Consider the following 18,560-nt stretch of genomic DNA (forward strand, 5'->3'; position numbering starts at 1 on the left):
TTGGCTGGAACCCTCATCTGCATATGAAAAGAGAAAAGGGGTATGCAGGGCATGGCGGCCTTTTGCGGCGCTTGGATGACCCTTAGTTCGCATTAAACACCCCCACCCTCCTTCGGTGTGGGGCTCATGTTGGCTATGCCCCAGCCCCTGAAGCATTCAAGCTGATTTCTTGCAGCAGCTGGGCACTGTAACAGCTCCAGAGCTGCTCTGTACGGCAAGTAAAAGGGTGTGGGCCCTGCAGCACTACCTGTAGTTTGCATTGTGCATTGGAAGGCACTTAAGAATAGAGAAGTGGAAACAGACAGCAAACTAGGCTGGAGAGAGACCTGAGACAAAGAGATCTGAATTATACGAGAGCCGACCAGGGGAAACACAAATTATGCAGTCAAGTTTCCCACATTTGGGGAAATCGCAGGAGCAGCACACCCAGAGTGCAATGGGTGAGCCTTGCCCTGGGAGAAGCACCTACGTGATCATAGTATCTCACCTGGCAGGTAAGTAGGAGTTGGGCTAGAACTGGGGAGGGTCGCTGCTCGGGTACCCCCCTGTCAAGTGAAGGAGATCCAACTGAGGCAGCACAAGGGAATTCTCGAAAGAAGAACAAGGCTAGAGGAAGATCTGAGACAAAGAAATCTGACTTTTACCTGAGCTGACCAGAGGAAAACACAAACACAGTCCCCCACTACCACAAATAATGCTGTCGAGTTTCACACATTTGGGGAAATCACAGGGGTCAGCATACCCAGAATGCAATGAATGAACCTCACACTGGGAGAATAATCTTCATGACCATGGTATCTCCTATGCAAAATAAGTATGATTTGGGATAGGGCTGGGGAGGGCCGCTGCTCAGGCACATCTCTGTCAAGTAAAGGAGATTCAACTGAGGCAGCATAAGGGAACTCTCATCTGGGGACAACAACTGCAGGGAGAACACATATTTTCAGATGAACATGGGAGGGCAGAAGGCTGCCTAATACTGAAGCACCCCCAAACAACAAACCAAATGCAACAACTAGTGCAAGCATTCCTTGGGGAAGGCCTGCAGCAGATGGATTTGCATATGGTGATGTCATCCAAGCAGTGGGTCAAAGTTGGCTTCAACCCTCGTCTGCATATGAAAAAGAGAAAAGGGGCGTGCAGGGCATGGCGGCCTTTTGCGGCGCTTGGATGACCCCTAGTTCGCATTAAACACCTCCTACTCCTTTGGTGTGGGGCTCATGTTGGCTATGCCCCAGCCCCTGAAGCATTCAAGCTGATTTCTTGCAGTAGCTGGGCACTGTAACAGCTCCAGAGCTGCTCTGTACGGCAAGTAAAAGGGTGTGGGCCCTGCAGCACTACCTGTAGTTTGCATTGTGCATTGGAAGGCACAAAGTAAGCAGACGGGAGAAGTAAGGATAGTGCGCAAGGCCATAGAATGGAGCGGCTTAAGAAAAGAGAAGTGGAAACAGACAGCAAACTAGGCTGGAGAGAGACCTGAGACAAAGAGATCTGAATTATACGAGAGCCGACCAGGGGAAACACAAATTATGCAGTCAAGTTTCCCACATTTGGGGAAATCGCAGGGGCAGCACATCCAGAGTGCAATGGGTGAGCCTTGCCCTGGGAGAAGCACCTTCATGATTATAGTATCTCACCTGGCAGGTAAGTAGAAGTTGGGCTAGAGCTGGGGAGGGTCGCTGCTCGGGCACCCCCCTGTCAAGTGAAGGAGAACCAACTGAGGCAGCACAAGGGAACTCTCGAAAGAAGAACAAGGCTAGAGGAAGAACTGAAACAAAGAAATCTGACTTTTAAAAGAGCTGACCAGAGGAAAGCACAAACACAGTCCCCCACTACCACAAATAATGCAGTTGAGTTTCCCACATTTGGGGAAATCACAGGGGTCAGCATACCCAGAATGCAATGAATGAACCTCACCCTGGGAGAACAATCTTCAAGACCATGGTCTCTCCTATGCAAAATAAGTATGATTTGGGATAGGGCTGGGGAGGGCCGCTGCTCAGGCACATCTCTGTCAAGTAAAGGAGATTCAACTGAGGCAGCACAAGGGAACTCTCATCTGGGGACAACAACTGCAGGGAGAACACATATTTTCAGATGAACATGGGAGGGCAGAAGGCTGCCTAATACTGAAGCACCCCCAAACAACAAACCAAATGCAACAACTAGTGCAAGCATTCCTGGGGGAAGGCCTGCAGCAGATGGATTTGCATATGGTGATGCCATCCAAGCAGTGGGTCAAAGTTGGCTTCAACCCTCGTCTGCATATGAAAAGAGAAAAGGGGCGTGCAGGGCATGGCGGCCTTTTGCGGCGCTTGGATGACCCCTAGTTCGCATTACACACCTCCACCCTCCTTCGGTGTGGGGCTCATGTTGGCTATGCCCCAGCCCCTGAAGCATTCAAGCTGATTTCTTGCAGCAGCTGGGCACTGTAACTGCTCCAGAGCTGCTCTGTAAGGCAAGTAAAAGGGTGTGGGCCCTGCAGCACTACCTGTAGTTTGCATTGTGCGTTGGAAGGCACGAAGTAAGCAGACGGGAGAAGTCAGGATAGTGCGCAAGGGCATAGAAGGGAGCGGCTCAAGAAAAGAGAAGTGGAAACAGACAGCAAACTAGGCTGGAGAGAGACCTGAGACAAAGAGATCTGAATTATACGAGAGCCGACCAGGGGAAACACAAATTATGCAGTCAAGTTTCCCACATTTGGGGAAATCGCAGAAGCAGCACACCCAGAGTGCAATGGGTGAGCCTTGCCCTGGGAGAAGCACCTTCATGATCATAGTATCTCACCTGGCAGGTAAGTAGGAGTTGGGCTAGAGCTGGGGAGGGTCGCTGCTCGAGCATCCCCCTGTCAAGTAAAGGAGATTCAACTGAGGCAGCACAAGGGAACTCTCATCTGGGGACAACAACTGCAGGGAGAACACATATTTTCAGATAAAAATCTTGGTCATGCTCTGGTTTCTCTTCAGAACGAACAAATCTTTCGCCTTTTACTAAAGATTTCCGTGGAGAGGAGCAAAACCGAGTTTTATCTCAATTTTTGCATGCCCCATCTTTTTGGGGTTTCTTTTATCGGTTTAAAGATAGAATGAGTGTGCTTTAATGTAAGCTCATTTGCATAGAAATGACAGTAAATGTTTGTTTCTTTTCAAACAGAACTTTCTTGACCATGCTACTTGCTTGAAAGATCTGGGAGCACATGGAATACAGTACAAACCATGCTTATAGCAAGGAGAAGACAGGTGAGAAATCTGCTTTCTTTCAAATTGGGCGCTCACTTTGATCTGAATGAGGACTGCTGGCACGGCACTCAGGCGACAGGTGGAATCTTGGTCATGCTCTGGTTTCTCTTCAGAACGAACAAATCTTTCGCCTTTTACTAAAGATTTCCGTGGAGAGGAGCAAAACTGAGTTTTATCTCAATTTTTGCATGCCCCATATTATTGGGGTTTCTTTTATCGGATTAAAGACAGAACGAGTGTGCTTTCTTGTTAGCTTTAATGTAAGTTTATTTGCATAACAATGACAATAAATGTCTGTTTCTTTTCAAGCAGAACTTTCTTGACCATACTAATTGCTTGAAAGATCTGGGAGCACATGAAAAAGAGTACAAACCATGCTTATAGCAAGGGGAAGCCTGGTGAGAAATCTGCTTTCTTTCTTTCAAATTGGGTGCTCACTTTGAGCTGAATGAGGACTGCTGGCATGGCACTCAGGCGACAGGTGGAATCTTGGTCATGCTCTGGTTTCTCTTCAGAACGAACAAATCTTTCGCCTTTTACTAAAGATTTCCGTGGAGAGGAGCAAAACTGAGTTTTATCTAAATTTTTGCATGCCCCGTCTTATTGGGGTTTCTTTTATCAGTTTAAAGATAGAACGAGTGTGCTTTAATGTAATCTCATTTGCGTAGAAATGACAGTAAATGTTTGTTTCTTTTCAAACAGAACTTTCTTGACTATACTAATTGCTTGAAAGATCTGGGAGAACATGGAAAAGAGTACAAACCATGTTTATAGCAAGGGGAAGCCTGGTGAGAAATCTGCTTTCTTTCATTCAAATTGGGTGCTCACTTTGAGCTGAATGAGAACTGCTGGCATGGCACTCAGGCGACAGGTGGAATCTTGGTCATGCTCTGGTTTCTCTTCAGAACTAACAAATATTTCGCCTTTTATTAAAGATTTCCGTGGAGAGGAGCAAAACTGAGTTTTATCTCAATTTTTGCATGCCCCATATTATTGGGGTTTCTTTTATCAGTTTAAAGACAGAACGAGTGTGCTTTCTTGTTAGCTTTAATGTAAGTTTATTTGCATAACAATGACAGTAAATGTTTGTTTCTTTTCAAACAGAACTTTCTTGACCATGCTACTTGCTTGAAAGATCTGGGAGCACATGGAAAACAGTACAAACCATGCAGTATCACAAGAAGATAGAGCAGAATTGAGGACACGTCAACAATTTCTGCCGAAGGTGGTTCATCTTTCCACATGGTGCCTTTGGCCACTGACACCTTCGTTGAGTCAAAGTCTCTGGCTGTGGTCAGAACTTTGAAAATTTATGTCACCAGAACGGTTCAGATTAGGAAAACAGAGGCTCTGTTTGTCCTGTATGCTCCCAACATGATTGGGTGTCCTGCTTCCATGCAGACCATTATGCGCTGGATCTGTGGTAAGATTCAGCATGCTCATTCCACGGCAGGATTGCCGTTACTGAATTAGGTGAAGACCCATTCTACTAGAAAGGTGGGTTCATCCTGGGCAGCTGGTCGGGGAGTCTCGGCATTGCAACTTTGCCGAGCAGCTATTTAGTAAACACTTTTGCTAAGTTTTACAAGTTTGATACCTTGGCTGATGATAACCTCAAGTTGGGTCATTCGGTGCTGCAGAGTCGTACGCACTCTCCCACCCGTTCAAGAGCTTTGGTATAACCCCATGGTTCTTAATGTGACCCCAGCATCCTCTAGGTCGTATGAGAAAATAGGATTTTAATACCTACCGGTAAATCCTTTTCTCTTAGTACGTAGAGGATGCTGGGCACCCGTCCCAGTCCATACTGTGTCTGCAGTTATTACTTGTGGTTATACACATGTTGTGTTACGGTTCTGGTCAGCTTTTTGCTGCAATTGTTCATGCCGTTGGCTTGTGTTCTGTTGAATGCCACGTTCTGCGGCATGCTTAAGGTGTGAGCTGGTAAGATGCTCACCTTAGTTTAACAATAAATCCTTTCCTCGAAATGTCCGTCTCCCTGGGCACAGTTCCTATAACTGGAGTCTGGAGGAGGGGCATAGAGGGAGGAGCCAGTTCACACCCTTTGAAAGTCTTAAAGTGCCCATGTCTCTTGCGGATCCCGTCTATACCCCATGGTTCTTAATGTGACCCCAGCATCCTCTACGGACTAAGAGAAAAGGATGCCCTTGTGTACTATCCTGACTTCTCCTCCCGTCTGCTTACTTTGTGCCTTCCAACGCACAATGCGAACTACAGGTGGTGCTGCAGGGCCCACACCCTTTTACTTGCCTTACAGAGCAGCTCTGGAGCTGTTACAGTGCCCAGCTGCTGCAAGAAATCAGCATGAATGCTTCAGGGGATGGGGCATGGCCAACATGAGCCCCACACCAAAGGAGGGTGGGGGTGTTTAATGCGAACTAGGGGTCATCCAAGCACTGCAAAAGGCCGCCATGCCCTGCATGCCCCTTTTCTCTTTTTATATGCAGATGAGAGTTCCAGCCAACTTTGGCCCACTGCTTGGATGACATCACCGTATGCAAATCCGTCTGCTGCAGACCTTCCCCCAGGAATGCTTGTACTAGTTGTTGGATATGGTTTGATATTTGATGGTGCTTCAGTATTAGGCAGCCTTCCGCCCTCCCATGTTCATCTGAAAAGATGTGGTCTCCCTGCAGTTGTTGTCCCCAGACGAGAGTTCCCTTGTGCTTCCTCAGTTGAATCTCCTTAACTTGACGGGGGAGGGGCTGCCCGAGCTGCCACCCTCCCCAGCCCTATCCCAACTCATACTTATTTTACATATTAGATCTCTTGATCATGAAGATTGTTCTCACAGGGTGAGGTTCATCCATTATATTTTAAAATAGGAAGGTACAAATTACATATTTGAATTGCATCTATGTGCTGGATTCAAATGTCCCCCCCCCCCTTCCTTTCTCAATTGTGCCCGTCAGCAGCTATTCTAAGGTTGCTGCCAATGGGTGTGACACATTAATTTCTTCTGTGGGGTACACTGGACTCCACAAGGATTCACATTGGGGTGTAGAGTAGGATCTTGATCTGAGGCACCAACCGGCTCAAAGCTTTTGACTGTTCCCAAGAAGCTCAGTGCATTCTCCTCTATAACCCCGCTTCCATGAACAGGGAGCTCAGTTTGTAGTTGGTGCCTTCAGTAGCAGGCCAATTAACAGGGGCCTGCCTCAGGCAGCCTATTCTTAGCTATTAATTTTGACAAGAAAAGAAGAACTTGTTTTATGAGAATCTACAAGGGCTGCAGCAGGCTAGGTCTAATAGACATCTTTACTGCAGCTTCATCACTCCCAGCGGCGCTGTATACTCCCGTGCCCTGGTTGCTGGGTCACTGCAGCGGAGGCTCCGGTTTCATCCTAAGGTCAGTCACACACACACCACCCTTCCGGATCACGAGGCCGCTGATGAAGGGGAGCGAGGCCGTAGGGGGTGGACACTGATTACTGGGCAGCCGCTCCACTAGCCACCAGGTACAGTTAAGGAGCACAGGTCTGGGGTTTTTTCTCCTATATTAACCCAATTTTGTACTGCCCGCAGCGCATTGTGATAGGTAATAGGGCCTGATTCAGGTTGGATTGCAATCACAATAAGCGATCCAACTGCAAAAATTGCTAAGAGCATACGCATGTGCCTGCATTTTCTGCGGCACCCCGCAGAGAATGTGATCGCCTCTGCCTGTCAATCGGGGCGGGGAAGGGGGGGAGAGGTGGGTCAGCAACACTCCATTTCCAAGTCAGGGATGGAGCGGTGCGGGGGCAAGGCTTCAAAATGGGGTCTGCAACGGAGGAGACACAGGGGGCGTGGTCACAGCGGCTGTATGACATCACATTCAGCAGCTGTGATCACAAAAATGGTGGCGGCTTCCTGCGCGCACATACAGTCTGCACCAGCAGGAGCCTACACCATTTTTTATGATCACGCTGAACTGCAGTGCGACTGCAATTACAGCATGGTCAAGAAGGGAGGCGTCATGCTGGGTGGCCATGCCCTGTCACTGTGCAGGAGCCAGCACCGCTCACACACTAGTCCCCGGGTGCAGCCCCCAACCCCCGGGACACCCGGAGCAACAAAATGTAGATTCAGGCCACCAGGCCACGCCCCTACCTATGAAACCATGCCTCCTTTTTACCATTGCGCTGCTTATCTGCGCGCACTGCATTACAATCTCCCTCGCCACCTCTCTGGGTGTCACCAGTGATAGTGACACCTCTGCCATGCTTGTAGCAGCTGGTCCTAAGATCTACGCCTCAAACCCTGAGTGTTTGCCCTTGTGACTTGTTGATCATCATAGCGAAGCAGATGCTTACAGAAAACTGCAGGGGCTTAGATTGAAAATAAAAAAATTGATGGGTATAAGGTAGAGAGGAGCGGGTTCGGTTCTCCGAGAACCGAATTCCCCACGAACTCCACGTGGTTTACACTGGTCCGAGGCTGGCTCGGTTGTTCCCGCCTGACTCGGAAAACCTGAACAAGGGAAAATGTCATCATCCCGCTGTCGGATTCTCGCGAGATTCGGATTCCATATAAAGAGCTGCGCGTTGCTGCCATTTTTACTCGTGCATTGAAGAGAGAGCGGAGAGGACGTGGCTATGTTCTCTCAGTGGAAATCTCAATATCAGTGCTCAGTATCAGTGGTTACTTATTGCTGCTCAGTAATACTAGTAGTGTGTCTCTCCTGCTCAGTGTCAGTTCTCAGTAGTATCCTCATCAGTGCTCAGTATCACTGCTCATTGTCTTGTGCTGCATTGTGGTGCTCAGCATACTACAGTACATTACTAATAGTCCAGTGCTGCATCTTGCTGCTCAGTGTCAGTTCTAGTATCCTCATCAGTGCTCACTATCACTGCTCATTGCATTGTGGTGTTCTGTATACTACAGTAACATAGTAATATAGTATATATAGAGGAGCGGGTTCGGTTCTCCGAGAACCGAATTCCCGACGAACTCCACGTGGTTTACACTGGTCCGAGGCTGGCTTGGTTGTTCCCGCCTGACTCGGAAAACCTGAACAAGGGAAAATGTCATCATCCCGCTGTCGGATTCTCGCGAGATTCGGATTCCATATAAAGAGCTGCGCGTTGCTGCCATTTTTACTCGTGCATTGAAGAGAGAGCGGAGAGGACGTGGCTATGTTCTCTCAGTGGAAATCTCAATATCAGTGCTCAGTATCAGTGGTTACTTATTGCTGCTCAGTAATACTAGTAGTGTGTCTCTCCTGCTCAGTGTCAGTTCTCAGTAGTATCCTCATCAGTGCTCAGTATCACTGCTCATTGTCTTGTGCTGCATTGTGGTGCTCAGCATACTACAGTACATTACTAATAGTCCAGTGCTGCATCTTGCTGCTCAGTGTCAGTTCTAGTATCCTCATCAGTGCTCACTATCACTGCTCATTGCATTGTGGTGTTCTGTATACTACAATAACATAGTAATATAGTAACATAGTTTTTGAGGTTGAATAGAGGCAAATTGCCCATCGTGTTCAACCTGTTTTAAGTTGTGATGATTCTACATACTTGCTGAATAATGTTTTATGACTAGTTAGCTACTATAACTCATGTTAACCCCGGATTAACCATGTTGATATTTTAAGTATTATAACCTTGGATAGCTTTTTCATTCAGAAATGTATCCATTCCTTTTTTAAATCCAATTACAGAGTCCGCCATTACCACCTTCCCTGGCAGGGAATTCCACATCCTGATTGCCCTAACAGTGAAGAAACCTTTCCTCCATTGCGTTCTGAACTTTCCTCCAGTCGCAGCGAGTGACCACGTGTTCTTTTAATAAATAATTCCTCTGATAACTCTTTGTTATGTATCTTTACATATTTGAAGATATTAATAATATCTCCTCTTAGGCACCTCTTTTCTAGTGTATAAATATTCAGCCTAGTAAGTCTTTCCTTATAGTCCAGTACTTTTAGGCCTTTAATCAATTTAGTCTTCAGGATCTCTTACACTTCCATGAGCAGCAGAGTAGTGCAATGGAAGCATGCTGGGCCCATAACCCAGAGGTTGATTGATCGAAACTATCCTCTGCTATGTGCATTTTTTTTTTTATAATTAAAGTAATCAAAAACTGGGATTGATATTTTGGCTCTTTTATTTTTACTTAAAGTACAATAACTTTTATCATTTTAATTTGTTTTAATAGTATATTGACAGCATTGTTTTCTTTAAAAAATCCACTTAATTTTCTTTACCCTATTACTGAAATGGTAATTGACAAAAACAAACTACATTGTCACCAGAAGAGCAATGCAAAATGTACAAGTGATATATGAAAATCATCTTCCATCTTGAATTTCAATGATGCATTGGGACAACAATTTGTGAGAAACATCTTCACCCATAAAGAAAGATTTTCTTAATTCCTTACCTGTGTGCTGATTAGATATCACCTTGTTTTCACATTAAACAGACTTCCCCATGAGGAAGCAGCAAGGATGCAGTGACGTTTCCTGGTGTCAACCTGTATTATTTCAGTAGACATTGAAATGAGGATGCATCTTTGATGCCTTTCCAATGAAGCAAGTTTATTTCAGTAATAGGTGAAAAACCATTCCTACAAAGGTGTTAATCAGAGACTTGGCTTTGTGGACACTTTTCAGAGAGCAAATTTGTTAGCATAAACATAAAATCAGAAAATGAAGAGCTGTTTAATCACTCAATTGGACTTTTCTGCCAGCATATTTTTTTTTCTCTGCAACCCACTGCTAAATTGTGCTTCCTAGCTGTTTTTTTATAAAATCACTTAATCAAATCTAACTCTGATTACATCAGAGAAGGCCAGGTACCCTACACCATAAGGGGGGTTTTTGAAATTTTGACTTGTCTACTTAAAGATCACCAAAATCTGATTACAAGGTCAATTACATCCCTGGGTGGGATTGAACCACCAACCTTTTGGTTAATAGCCAAACATGCTAACCGATTGCGCCACAGAGACACCTTGCAAAAGTCAATACTGACAAAGGCTAATAATCATTCATCTAGAACGTTTCCTAGAAAAACTTTAAAAAGTCAATAATCTGGAGAATTTTTGTAAGATACACATTGGTACTTTCCCATGATGAGTGAGTGCTTCAGGATTTCTTGCACTTACATGGGCTATTAACCAAAAGGTTGGTGGTTCAATCCCACCCAGGGATGTAATTGACCTTGTCATCAGATTTTGGTGATCTTTAAGTAGACAAGTCAAAATTTCAAACCCCCTCTTATGGTGTAGGGTACCTGGCCTTCTCTGACGTAATCAGAGTTAGATTTAATTAAGTGATTTTATAAAAAACAGCTAGGAAGCACAATTTAGCAGTGGGTTGCAGAGAAAAAAATAACATTTTAAACCTACCGGTAATTTTTTTTTCTCGTAGTCCGTAGAGGATGATGGGGACTCCGTAAGGACCATGGGGGATAGACGGGCTCCGCAGCAGACATGGGCACTTTAAGAAAGACTTTAGATCTGGGTGTGCACTGGCTCCTCCCTCTATGCCCCTCCTCCATACCTCAGTTAGAGAAACTGTGCCCAGAGGAGACGGACAGTACGAGGAAAGGATTTTTGTTAATCCAAGGTCAAGATTCATACCAGCCACACCAATCACACCGTATAACTTGTGATATACTACCCAGTTAACAGTATGAAAACAACATAGCATCAGTCCAAGACCGATGAAAACTAACATATAACCCTTATGTAAGCAATAACTATATACAAGTCTTGCAGAAGTAGACCGCACTTGGGACGGGCACCCAGCATCCTCTACGGACTACGAGAAAAAGATTTACCGGTAGGTTTAAAATCTTATTTTCTCTTACGTCCTAGAGGATGCTGGGGACTCCGTAAGGACCATGGGGATTATACCAAAGCTCCCAAACGGGCAGGAGAGTGCGGATAACTCTGCAGCACCGATTGAGCAAACAGGAGGTCCTCCTCAGCCAGGGTATCAAACTTATAGAACTTTGCAAAGGTGTTTGAACCAACTTTGACCCACTGCTTGGATGACATCACCATATGCAAATCCATCTGCGGCAGGCCTTCCCCCAGGAATGCTTGCACTAGTTGTTGCATTTGGTTTGTTGTTTGGGGGTGCTTCAGTATTAGGCAGCCTTCTGCCCTCTCATGTTCATCTGAAAATATGTGTTCTCCCTGCAGTTGTTGTCCCCAGATGAGAGTTCCCTTGTGCTGCCTCAGTTGAATCTCCTTTACTTGACAGAGATGTGCCTGAGCAGCGGCCCTCCCCAGCCCTATCCCAAATCATACTTATTTTGCATAGGAGATACCATGGTCATGAAGATTGTTCTCCCAGGGTTAGGTTCATTCATTGCATTCTGGGTATGCTGACCCCTGTGATTTCCCCAAATGTGGGAAACTCAACTGCATTATTTGTGGTAGTGGGGGACTGTGTTTGTGCTTTCCTCTGGTCAGCTCTGGTAAAAGTCAGATTTCTTTGTCTCAGATCTTCCTCTAGCCTTGTTCTTCTTTCGAGAGTTCCCTTGTGCTGCCTCAGTTGGATCTCCTTCACTTGACAGGGGGGTGCCCGAGCAGCGACCCTCCCCAGCTCTAGCCCAACTCCTACTTACCTGCCAGGTGAGATACTATGATCATGAAGATGCTTCTCCCAGGGCAAGGCTCACCCATTGCACTCTGGGTGTGCTGCCCCTGCGATTTCCCCAAATGTGGGAAACTTGACTGCATAATTTGTGTTTCCCCTGGTCGGCTCTCATATAATTCAGATCTCTTTGTCTCAGGTCGCTCTCCAGCCTAGTTTGCTGTCTGTTTCCACTACTTTTTCTTGAGCCCCTCCCTTCTATACCCTTGTGCACTATCCTGACTTCTCCCGTCTGCTTACTTTGTGCCTTCCAACGCACAATGCAAACTACAGGTAGTGCTGCAGGGCCCACACCCTTTTACTTGCTTTACAGAGCAGCTCTGGAGCTGTTACAGTGCCCAGCTGCTGCAAGAAATCAGCTTGAATGCTCCAGGGGCTGGGGCATAGCCAACATGAGCCCCACACCGAAGGAGGGTGGAGGTGTTTAATGCGAACTAGGGGTCATCCAAGCGCCGCAAAAGGCCGCCATGCCCTGCACACCCCTTTTTTCTTTTCATATGCAGACGAGGGTTGAAGCCAACTTTGACCCACTGCTTGGATGACATCACCATATGCAAATCCATCTGCTGCAGGCCTTCCCCCAGGAATGCTTGCACTAGTAGTTGCATTTGGTTTGTTGTTTGGGGGTGCGTCAGTTTTAGGCAGCCTTCTGCCCTCCCATGTTCATCTGAAAATATGTGTTCTCCCTGCAGTTGTTGTCCCCAGATGAGAGTTCCCTTGTGCTGCCTCAGTTGAATCTCTTTTACTTGACAGAGATGTGCCTGAGCAGCGGCCCTCCCCAGCCCTATCCCAAATCATACTTATTTTGCATAGGAGATACCATGGTCATGAAGATTGTTCTCCCAGGGTTAGGTTCATCCATTGCATTCTGGGTATGCTGACCCCTGTGATTTCCCCAAATGTGGGAAACTAAACTGCATTATTTGTGGTAGTGGGGGACTGTGTTTGTGCTTTCGTCTGGTCAGCTCTGGTAAAAGTCAGATTTCTTTGTCTCAGATCTTCCTCTAGCCTTGTTCTTCTTTCGAGAGTTCCCTTGTGCTGCCTCAGTTGGATCTCCTTCACTTGACAGGGGGGTGCCCGAGCAGCGACCCTCCCCAGCTCTAGCCCAACTCCTACTTACCTGCCAGGTGAGATACTATGATCATGAAGATGCTTCTCCCAGGGCAAGGATCACCCATTGCACTCTGGGTGTGCTGCCCCTGCGATTTCCCCAAATGTGGGAAACTTGACTGCATAATTTGTGTTTCCCCTGGTCGGCTCTCATATAATTCAGATCTCTTTGTCTCAGGTCTCTCTCCAGCCTAGTTTGCTGTCTGTTTCCACTTCTTTTTTCTTGAGCCCCTCCTTCTATACCCTTGTGCACTATCCTGACTTCTCCCGTCTGCTTACTTTGTGCCTTCCAACGCACAATGCAAACTACAGGTAGTGCTGCAGGGCCCACACCCTTTTACTTGCTTTACAGAGCAGCTCTGGAGCTGTTACAGTGCCCAGCTGCTGCAAGAAATCAGCTTGAATGCTTCAGGGGCTGGGGCATAGCCAACATGAGCTCCACACCGAAGGAGGGTGGAGGTGTTTAATGCGAACTAGGGGTCATCCAAGCGCCGCAAAAGACCGCCATGCCCTGCACACCCCTTTTTTCTTTTCATATGCAGACGAGGGTTGAAGCCAACTTTGACCCACTGCTTGGATGACATCACCATATGCAAATCCATCTGCTGCAGGCCTTCCCCCAGGAATGCTTGCACTAGTAGTTGCATTTGGTTTGTTGTTTGGGGGTGCTTCAGTTTTAGGCAGCCTTCTGCCCTCCCATGTTCATCTGAAAATATGTGTTCTCCCTGCAGTTGTTGTCCCCAGATGAGAGTTCCCTTGTGCTGCCTCAGTTGAATCTCCTTTACTTGACAGAGATGTGCCTGAGCAGCGGCCCTCCCCAGCCCTATCCCAAATCATACTTATTTTGCATAGGAGATACCATGGTCATGAAGATTGTTCTCCCATGGTGAGGTTCATTCATTGCATTCTGGGTATGCTGACCCCTGTGATTTCCCCAAATGTGGGAAACTCGACTGCATTATTTGTGGTAGTGGGGGACTGTGTTTGTGCTTTCCTCTGGTCAGCTCTGGTAAAAGTCAGATTTCTTTGTCTCAGATCTTCCTCTAGCCTTGTTCTTCTTTCGAGAGTTCCCTTGTGCTGCCTCAGTTGGATCTCCTTCACTTGACAGGGGGTGCCCAAGCAGCAATCCTCCACAGCTCTAGCCCAACTCCTACTTACCTGCCAGGTGAGATACTATGATCTTCACTGTTAGGGCAATCAGGATGTGGAATTCCCTGCCAGGGAAGGTGGTAATGGTGGACTCTGTAATTGGATTTAAAAAAGGAATGGATACATTTCTGAATGAAAAAGCTATCCAAGGTTATAATACTTAAAATATCAACATGGTTAATCCGGGGGTAACATGAGTTGTAGTAGTTAACTAGTCATAAAACATTATTCAGCAAGTATGTAGAATCATCACAACTTAAAACAGGTTGAACACGATGGGCAATTTGCCTCTTTTCAACCTCAAAAACTATATTACTATATGTTACTATATTACTATGTTACTGTAGTATACAGAACACCACAATGTAATGAGCAGTGATAGTGAGCACTGATGAGGATACTAGAACTGACACTGAGCAGCAAGATGCAGCACTGGACTATTAGTAATGTACTGTAGTATGCTGAGCACCACAATGCAGCACAAGACAATGAGCAGTGATACTGAGCACTGATGAGGATACTACTGAGAACTGACACTGAGCAGGAGAGACACACTACTAGTATTACTGAGCAGCAATAAGTAACCACTGATACTGAGCACTGATATTGAGATTTCCACTGAGAGAACATAGCCACGTCCTCTCCACTCTCTCTTCAATGCACGAGTAAAAATGGCGGCAACACGCAGCTCTTTATATGAAATCCGAATCTCGCGAGAATCCGACAGCGGGATGATGACATTTTCCCTTGTTCAGGTTTTCCGAGTCAGGCGGGAACAACCGAGCCTGCCTCGGACCAGTGTAAACCACGTGGAGTTCGTGGGGAATTCGGTTCTCGGAGAACCGAACCCGCTCCTCTCTACCTTATACCCATCAATTTTTTTATTTTCAATCTAAGCCCCTGCAGTTTTCTGTAAGCATCTGCTTCGCTATGATGATCAACAAGTCACAAGGGCAAACACTCAGGGCTTGAGGCGTAGATCTTAGGACCAGCTGCTACAAGCATGGCAGAGGTGTCACTATCACTGGTGACACCTAGAGAGGTGGCGAAGGAGATTGTAATGCAGTGCACGCAGATAAGCAGCGCAATGGTAAAAAGGAGGCATGGTTTCATAGGTAGGGGCGTGGCCTGGTGGCCTGAATCTACATTTTGTTGCTCCGGGTGTCCCGGGGGTTGGGGGCTGCACCCGGGGACTAGTGTGTGAGCGGTGCTGGCTCCTGCACAGTGACAGGACATGGCCACCCAGCATGACGCCTCCCTTCTTGACCATGCTGTAATTGCAGTCGCACTGCAGTTCAGCGTGATCATAAAAAATGGTGTAGCCTTCTGCTGGTGCAGACTGTATGTGCGCGCAGGAAGCCGCCACCATTTTTGTGATCACAGCGGCTGAATGTGATGTCATACAGCCGCTGTGACCACGCCCCCTGTGTCTCCTCCGTTGCAGACCCCATTTTGAAGCCTTGCCCCCGCACCGCTCCATCCCTGACTTGGAAATGGAGTGTTGCTGACCCCCCTCTCCCCCCCTGCCCCGATTGACAGGCAGAGGCGATCGCATTCTCTGCGGGGTGCCGCAGAAAATGCAGGCACATGCGTATGCTCTTAGCAATTTTTGCAGTTGGATCGCTTATTGTGATTGCAACCCAACCTGAATCAGGCCCTATTACCTATCACAATGCGCTGCGGGCAGTACAAAATTGGTTTAATATGGGAGAAAAACCCCCAGACCTGTGCTCCTTAACTGTACCTGATGGCTTGTGGAGCGGCTGCCCAGTAATCAGTGTCCACGCCAGTGCGCACACGGTCCACCCCCTACGGCCACGCTCCCCCTCATCAGCGGCCTCGTGATCCGGAAGGGCGGTGTGTGTGTGACTGACCTTAGGAAGAAACCGGAGCCTCCGCTGCAGTGATCCAGCAACCAGGGCACGGGAGTATACAGCGCCGCTGGGAGTGATGAAGCTGCAGTAAAGATGTCTATTAGACCTAGCCTGCTGCAGCCCTTGTAGATTCTCATAAAAAAAGTTCTTATTTTCTTGTCAAAATTAATAGCTAAGAATAGGCTGCCTGAGGCAGGCCCCTGTTAAGTGGCCTGCTACTGAAGGCACCAACTACAAACTGAGCTCCCTGTTCATGGAAGCGGGGTTATAGAGGAGAATGCACTGAGCATCTTGGGAACAGTCAAAAGCTTTGAGCCGGTTGGTGCCTCAGATCAAGATCCTACTCTACACCCCAATGTGAATCCTTGTGGAGTCCAGTGTACCCCACAGAAGAAATTAATGTGTCACACCCATTGGCAGCAACCTTAGAATAGCTGCTGACGGGCACAATTGAGAAAGGAAGGGGGGGGGGACATTTGAATCCAGCACATAGATGCAATTCAAATATGTAATTTGAACCTTCCTATTTTAAAATATAATGGATGAACCTCACCCTGTGAGAACAATCTTCATGATATAGAGATCTCATATGCAAAATAAGTATGAGTTGGGATAGGGCTGGGGAGGGTGGCTGCTCGGGCAAGCCCCTCCCCCGTCAAGTTAAGGAGATTCAACTGAGGAGGCACAAGGGAACTCTCGTCTGGGGACAACAACTGCAGGGAGACCACATCTTTTCAGATGAACATGGGAGGGCGGAAGGCTGCCTAATACTGAAGCACCATCAAATATCAAACCATATGCAATAACTAGTACAAGCATTCCTGGGGGAAGGTCTGCAGGAGACGAATTTGCATACGGTGATGTCATCCAAGCAGTGGGCCAAACTTGGCTGGAACCCTCATCTGCATATGAAAAGAGAAAAGGGTTATGCAGGGCATGGCGGCCTTTTGCGGCGCTTGGATGACCCCTAGTTCGCATTAAACACCTCCACCCTCCTTCGGTGTGGGGCTCATGTTGGCTATGCCCCAGCCCCTGAAGCATTCAAGCTGATTTCTTGCAGCAGCTGGGCACTGTAACAGCTCCAGAGCTGCTCTGTAAGGCAAATAAAAGGGTGTGGGCCCTGCAGCACTACCTGTAGTTCGCATTGTGCGTTGGAAGGCACAAAGTAAGCAGACGGGAGAAGTCAGGATAGTGCGCAAGGGCATAGAAGGGAGCGGCTCAAGAAAAGAGAAGTGGAAACAGACAGCAAACTAGGCTGGAGAGAGACCTGAGACAAAGAGATCTGAATTATACGAGAGTCGACCAGAAGACGGATTTGCATACGGTGATGTCATCCAAGCAGTGGGCCAAAGTTGGCTGGAACCCTCATCTGCATATGAAAAGAGAAAAGGGGCATGCAGGGCATGGCGGCCTTTTGCGGTGCTTGGATGACCCCTAGTTCGCATTAAACACCCCCACCCTCCTTTGGTGTGGGGCTCATGTTGGCCATGCCCCATCCCCTGAAGCATTCAAGCTGATTTCTTGCAGCAGCTGGGCACTGTAACAGCTCCAGAGCTGTTCTGTAAGGCAAGTAAAAGGGTGTGGGCCCTGCAGCACCACCTGTAGTTCGCATTGTGCGTTGGAAGGCACAAAGTAAGCAGACGGGAGGAGAAGTCAGGACAGGATAGTGCGCAAGGGCATCCTTTTCTCTTAGTCCGTAGAGGATGCTGGGGTCACATTAAGAACCATGGGGTATAGACGGGATCCGCAAGAGACATGGGCACTTTAATACTTTCAAAGGGTGTGAACTGGCTCCTCCCTCTATGCCCCTCCTCCAGACTCCAGTTATAGGAACTGTGCCCAGGGAGACGGACATTTCGAGGAAAGGATTTATTGTTAAACTAAGGTGAGCATCTTACCAGCTCACACCTTAAGCATGCCGCAGAACGTGGCATTCAACAGAACACAAGCCAACGGCATGAACAATTGCAGCAAAAAGCTGACCAGAACCATAACACAACATGTGTATAACCACAAGTAATAACTGCAGACACAGTATGGACTGGGACGGGTGCCCAGCATCCTCTACGGACTAAGAGAAAAGGATTTACCGGTAGGTATTAAAATCCTATTTTCTCATACGACCTAGAGGATGCTGGGGTCACATTAAGAACCATGGGGTTATACCAAAGCTCTTGAACGGGTGGGAGAGTGCGTACGACTCTGCAGCACCGAATGACCCAACTTGAGGTTATCATCAGCCAAGGTATCAAACTTGTAAAACTTAGCAAAAGTGTTTACTAAATAGCTGCTCGGCAAAGTTGCAATGCCGAGACTCCCCGACCAGCTGCCCAGGATGAACCCACCTTTCTAGTAGAATGGGTCTTCACCTAATTCAGTAACGGCAATCCTGCCGTGGATTGAGCATGCTGAATCTTACCACAGATCCAGCGCATAATGGTCTACATGGAAGCAGGACACCCAATCCTGTTGGGAGCATACAGGACAAACAGAGCCTCTGTTTTCCTAATCTGAACCGTTCTGGTGACATAAATTTTCAAAGTTCTGACCACAGCCAGAGACTTTGACTTAACG

The 18,560-nt window shown here is 47.2% G+C and overlaps 12 non-coding genes and 2 pseudogenes across 12 annotated transcripts; 9 read left to right on the forward strand and 5 right to left on the reverse strand.

Moving 5' to 3' along the window:
- Window positions 1–339: 339 nt before the first annotated feature.
- Window positions 340–502, reverse strand: LOC135037207 (U1 spliceosomal RNA). Its single transcript, XR_010231793.1, has one exon. It is a non-coding gene; the product is annotated as a U1 spliceosomal RNA (small nuclear RNA).
- A 152-nt stretch (window positions 503–654) lies between these two features.
- Window positions 655–818, reverse strand: LOC135037159 (U1 spliceosomal RNA). Its single transcript, XR_010231751.1, has one exon. It is a non-coding gene; the product is annotated as a U1 spliceosomal RNA (small nuclear RNA).
- A 671-nt stretch (window positions 819–1,489) lies between these two features.
- Window positions 1,490–1,652, reverse strand: LOC135037228 (U1 spliceosomal RNA). The gene has a single exon (XR_010231801.1). It is a non-coding gene; the product is annotated as a U1 spliceosomal RNA (small nuclear RNA).
- Window positions 1,653–1,804: 152 nt separating this feature from the next.
- LOC135037311 (U1 spliceosomal RNA) lies at window positions 1,805–1,968 on the reverse strand. Its single transcript, XR_010231873.1, has one exon. It is a non-coding gene; the product is annotated as a U1 spliceosomal RNA (small nuclear RNA).
- Window positions 1,969–2,639: 671 nt separating this feature from the next.
- On the reverse strand, window positions 2,640–2,802 carry LOC135037193 (U1 spliceosomal RNA). Its single transcript, XR_010231780.1, has one exon. It is a non-coding gene; the product is annotated as a U1 spliceosomal RNA (small nuclear RNA).
- A 144-nt stretch (window positions 2,803–2,946) lies between these two features.
- LOC135037264 (U5 spliceosomal RNA) lies at window positions 2,947–3,062 on the forward strand. Its single transcript, XR_010231827.1, has one exon. It is a non-coding gene; the product is annotated as a U5 spliceosomal RNA (small nuclear RNA).
- Window positions 3,063–3,332: 270 nt separating this feature from the next.
- On the forward strand, window positions 3,333–3,448 carry LOC135037261 (U5 spliceosomal RNA). Its single transcript, XR_010231824.1, has one exon. It is a non-coding gene; the product is annotated as a U5 spliceosomal RNA (small nuclear RNA).
- A 286-nt stretch (window positions 3,449–3,734) lies between these two features.
- Window positions 3,735–3,850, forward strand: LOC135037272 (U5 spliceosomal RNA). The gene has a single exon (XR_010231835.1). It is a non-coding gene; the product is annotated as a U5 spliceosomal RNA (small nuclear RNA).
- Window positions 3,851–4,124: 274 nt separating this feature from the next.
- LOC135037286 (U5 spliceosomal RNA) lies at window positions 4,125–4,240 on the forward strand. Its single transcript, XR_010231849.1, has one exon. It is a non-coding gene; the product is annotated as a U5 spliceosomal RNA (small nuclear RNA).
- A 7,260-nt stretch (window positions 4,241–11,500) lies between these two features.
- On the forward strand, window positions 11,501–11,664 carry LOC135037304 (U1 spliceosomal RNA). Its single transcript, XR_010231866.1, has one exon. It is a non-coding gene; the product is annotated as a U1 spliceosomal RNA (small nuclear RNA).
- Window positions 11,665–11,816: 152 nt separating this feature from the next.
- Window positions 11,817–11,958, forward strand: LOC135037188 (U1 spliceosomal RNA; annotated as a pseudogene).
- A 691-nt stretch (window positions 11,959–12,649) lies between these two features.
- LOC135037152 (U1 spliceosomal RNA) lies at window positions 12,650–12,813 on the forward strand. Its single transcript, XR_010231744.1, has one exon. It is a non-coding gene; the product is annotated as a U1 spliceosomal RNA (small nuclear RNA).
- Window positions 12,814–12,965: 152 nt separating this feature from the next.
- LOC135037214 (U1 spliceosomal RNA) lies at window positions 12,966–13,107 on the forward strand (annotated as a pseudogene).
- A 691-nt stretch (window positions 13,108–13,798) lies between these two features.
- On the forward strand, window positions 13,799–13,962 carry LOC135037134 (U1 spliceosomal RNA). The gene has a single exon (XR_010231727.1). It is a non-coding gene; the product is annotated as a U1 spliceosomal RNA (small nuclear RNA).
- The last annotated feature ends 4,598 nt before the right edge of the window (window positions 13,963–18,560 follow it).

This window comes from Pseudophryne corroboree, unplaced genomic scaffold (assembly GCF_028390025.1).
Source record: "Pseudophryne corroboree isolate aPseCor3 unplaced genomic scaffold, aPseCor3.hap2 scaffold_670, whole genome shotgun sequence".
Lineage (NCBI taxonomy): Eukaryota > Metazoa > Chordata > Amphibia > Anura > Myobatrachidae > Pseudophryne > Pseudophryne corroboree.